This window comes from Solanum pennellii, chromosome 9 (assembly GCF_001406875.1).
Source record: "Solanum pennellii chromosome 9, SPENNV200".
Lineage (NCBI taxonomy): Eukaryota > Viridiplantae > Streptophyta > Magnoliopsida > Solanales > Solanaceae > Solanum > Solanum pennellii.
The window spans coordinates 63021246-63025099 of record NC_028645.1 but is presented as its reverse complement, the minus strand read 5'-3'; positions in this window follow the sequence as shown (position 1 = coordinate 63025099).

The following is a 3854-nucleotide window of genomic DNA, read 5'->3' as shown; positions in this document are numbered from 1 at the left end:
AAAATTAATGGAATCTAGTTATTATTTTTTAAGACTTATTAACAAAAGCGTCAAGCAAATTGAAAATTGATTAGATTATAACACCTACAAATATCAAATCTAGGTGGTTAAAGACAAACCTAGGCATGATTTCTAAAAAAAAATATAGTGAACAAGTAAGCATATAAATCCCCCTCCCCTAGACGACCCCCCCCCCCCAAATAAATTTATTATATGATCTTTAGTGTTACAATTGTTACAACATTCGAATAAATAAAAATAGAAGAAAAAAATAAAAATATATAGATATATATATACATTCAAATAAACAAACAAATCTTTCTTCAATTAATCTTCAACTTGAACTTCAAGTTTGAAACCTGTCAAAGTAATCAAATAACTACACAAGCAATCACACTTATTAGTCAAGGTGAGACAATATGCAACTATTTAATGACGAATTCTACATAAAAAAAACAGACAATAACTTACACAAATATGTGAATGTGAAGATAGTATAAATGTTAAGAATACTAACCGGTTAAGCAAAACAAATTGATTCAACTTTTAAAGTAGCAAAATAGTGAAGAAGGACACTTGAATATTTACCGGATTCTTAATGTGTTGTTAGAGTAGCAAGAGAGCAATGAGAGAAGAGAGAGTGATGAGAGAATTTTTGTTGAGAATGAATGAGTGTGTGTTGAAGTCTGGGTCAATATATGAAATATAACAAGAGGGCCTTGATTATATACTATATGAGAAGGCACACCACTAATAGGAAAGAAATAATTAAGGGGTTAATTGTAATATATATTTTCGTTAAATAAAGCAGTATCAATCAATAAAATGCTTTAACATAAATCAATCACAATTTTACCAAAAATAAAGCATGTAAGAATCTTCTTTAATTTATTTATTATAAGAAAATGAATCGGTTGCCAACTTAATCAAAGCAAAGGAACAGTCAAAGTTAAAGAAGGCAAGGAGAGAATAGACATATTAAAGGAAAACAATATTTTGCATAAACGCAATTTCAAGATGTACGATTTCACAGACTTATTTCTACCAATTAACCTGTTAACATTTAGCAAATTTAATTGAGCCAGTAAAATAAATTAAGGAGCAGCCCATCAAATCAACATAGAGTCAATTAGCATAAGATGTAAAACTCACACCAAAACTTAAGCACACACAAAAATTTAAGCTTACTTAATTAGATTAGTCCACTAATCAGATTCAGAATCACTAAAAGATGAGAAAGACAAAGCACAAATCTCTAACTTTACGCAAAAAAATTAATACATTTTGATCATATATCACATTAATATGAATAAACTTCAGTAGTATAGCAAACTCGAAGCATACTGTAATCCACTCCAAAGGATTAAAACAAATTCAAAGGATTATAAATAGAACACTTTGAAACTGGGATGAGAGGATTATTGATTTAAACATGGGAGCAGCAAGCACTGAAATCAGTAACTCTAGGAAAATAAGGTTTTAATTAAAAGAGAAGAAACCTCGGTGATCCGCTAAAGATCCATCTTAAGCATGGCAAAGTTTTTAAGCTTTTTCACCAACCAAACTTCGTCCGAAATATACTAGTTACCTCCATCAAATATGCTTGCCGTAGTTGCTGCTAATAGATTTTTCCAGAATGCCGTTGGTATCATTCATCCTCGACGGAGAGAGAAGGCGAGGGAGAGGGCGGCACTGCTTGGTCACTCACCGAAGCTGCTGCCGCTATGTCGTCGAACTGTTGTCGCCAGCTGGAGCTGCTGCCAGTTGGAGGCTCTCTGTCCGGCTGCTATTGCTCTCCTCGCAGCTGCTGGCCACCAGAAAAGGGAGTAGAGGCGGCGTTCTCGCGCTGCTGCTCCTCCGCCGGAGAAGAAGAGAGGAACAGAGAGAAGAGAGGAGAGACGGACGGCGCTGCTGGTGTACTCGCCTGACCAGAGCTGCTGGTTGTCGTCGTCTGCTGGCCGCTGGTGGCTGTCGCCGGCTGCTGCTGCCTGCAAAGAGGAGAGGAACGGGAAGAGGAGAGACGGGAGGGGAAGAGAGAGAGGAGAGGAACGGGAAGAGGAGAGACGGGAGGGGAAGAGAGAGAGGAGAGGCGGCTTGGAGAGGGGGAGGAAGAGAATGAGAATTATTTTAGGGATTAGAGTCTTTTAGGTTAAAATATGTAGATTAAATCTGGACCATTGATTTTAGAAGAGATGAGGGGTTAGGATTAGATCTAGGATTTATTAATTAAATAGACGGATGAGATCGAAAGATGATTTTTTGAAATCAGATGAGTTAGATACGGAATGGCTAAAATTGCAATTAAAATTGACTAGAATTGAAAGGAAGAGATGGCTATGATTGTAATAAAATTTTAATTGGAGTGGCTAGAATTGAAATAAATTAGAATAAAATAGGCTAGAACTTGAATAATTTCTAAAATATTTTTGTATGATTGAAAATCATTTAAATTTTAAAACATTCGAAATTCGTTAATAATTTTAAAAAAAATATAATAATATTTACAATAATTCTATAAAGTAAATGATACTAAAATATATAATTTTGAAAAAAAAAAATCGGTTAAAACTTTAAAATACGCATTTAGTCGAATATAATCCTAAAAATGGTTAAAGGTCGGTCAAAATTGGGTGTCAACAGACTTTGACGAAATATTTTCTCCTGTTGTGAAAATGTCCTCTATTCGCATAGTTCTAGGTTTGGATGCTACTCTTAATTTAGAGATTGAGCAGATGGATGTAAAGACGGCTTTCCTTCACGGTGACCTAGAAGAAGAGATTTATATGGAACAACCTGAGGGCTTCAAAGTAGATGGTAAAGAAAATTTTGTATTCAAACTTAAAAAGAGTCTCTATGGCCTAAAACAAGCTCCCAGACAGTGGTACTAAAAGTTTGAATCTGTTATGGGGGAGCAAGGCTATAAGAAGACTTCTTCAGATCATTGCGTATTTGTACAAAAATTTTCTGACAATGATTTTATCATCCTTTTGTTGTATGTGGATGATATGTTGATTGTGGGCAAGAATACTTCCAAGATTGACGAGCTGAAGAAAGAGTTGTGTAAGTCTTTTTCTATGAAAGACTTGGGTCATGCCAAGCAAATTTTGGGCATGAGAATTACTCGTCTTAGAGATAAAAAGAAGATTTATTTGTCCCAGAAGAAGTACATTGAACGCGTACTGGAGCACTTCAATATGAAGAATGCTAAGCCTGTTAGTACACCTCTTGCAGGTCATATGAAGTTGAGCAAGAAGATGTGTGTAACGACCTGTTTAGTCGTTTTGAGCAGCAAATTTTATTTCTGGAAAAACTGTGTGAGTCGACGGAACCCACGACGGACCGTCATGGACACGACGGGCCGTCGAGGGTGTCTCGTTCCAAAAGACTTAGACTTCTGAAATTTGGGTACTGAAATCGACTCTCTGAACTTGGTAACGGAAGTGCAGGACGGACCGTCGTAGGCACGACGGGACGTCACAGACTCCTTAAACAAATTGATCCCATGACGAACCTGCATGACGGACCGTCGCAGGCACGACGGGCCGTCACAGGTTGCGTAATCCCAGGTGGAGTCGGATTTCTTTACACGTTTTAAGGGACGTTTTGGACTATTCCTACTTTAATTATAAAGTTAGAGGTTTAAGGATTATAAGTCTAATTACTTGGGGGTTAAAAGAGGTAACCTTGAGTTAATTAGTGGGATATTATTACCATCTTTATACTTAATTATATGTAATTAGGGTAAAAGAAAGAGGGTTTGAATAAGAAAAAGAAAAAGAACAGAAAAAGAGGGCGCACGATTGATAGAGAGAGAGAAACGAACGAAGGGAAAAACACAAGCTTTGGGGAAATTT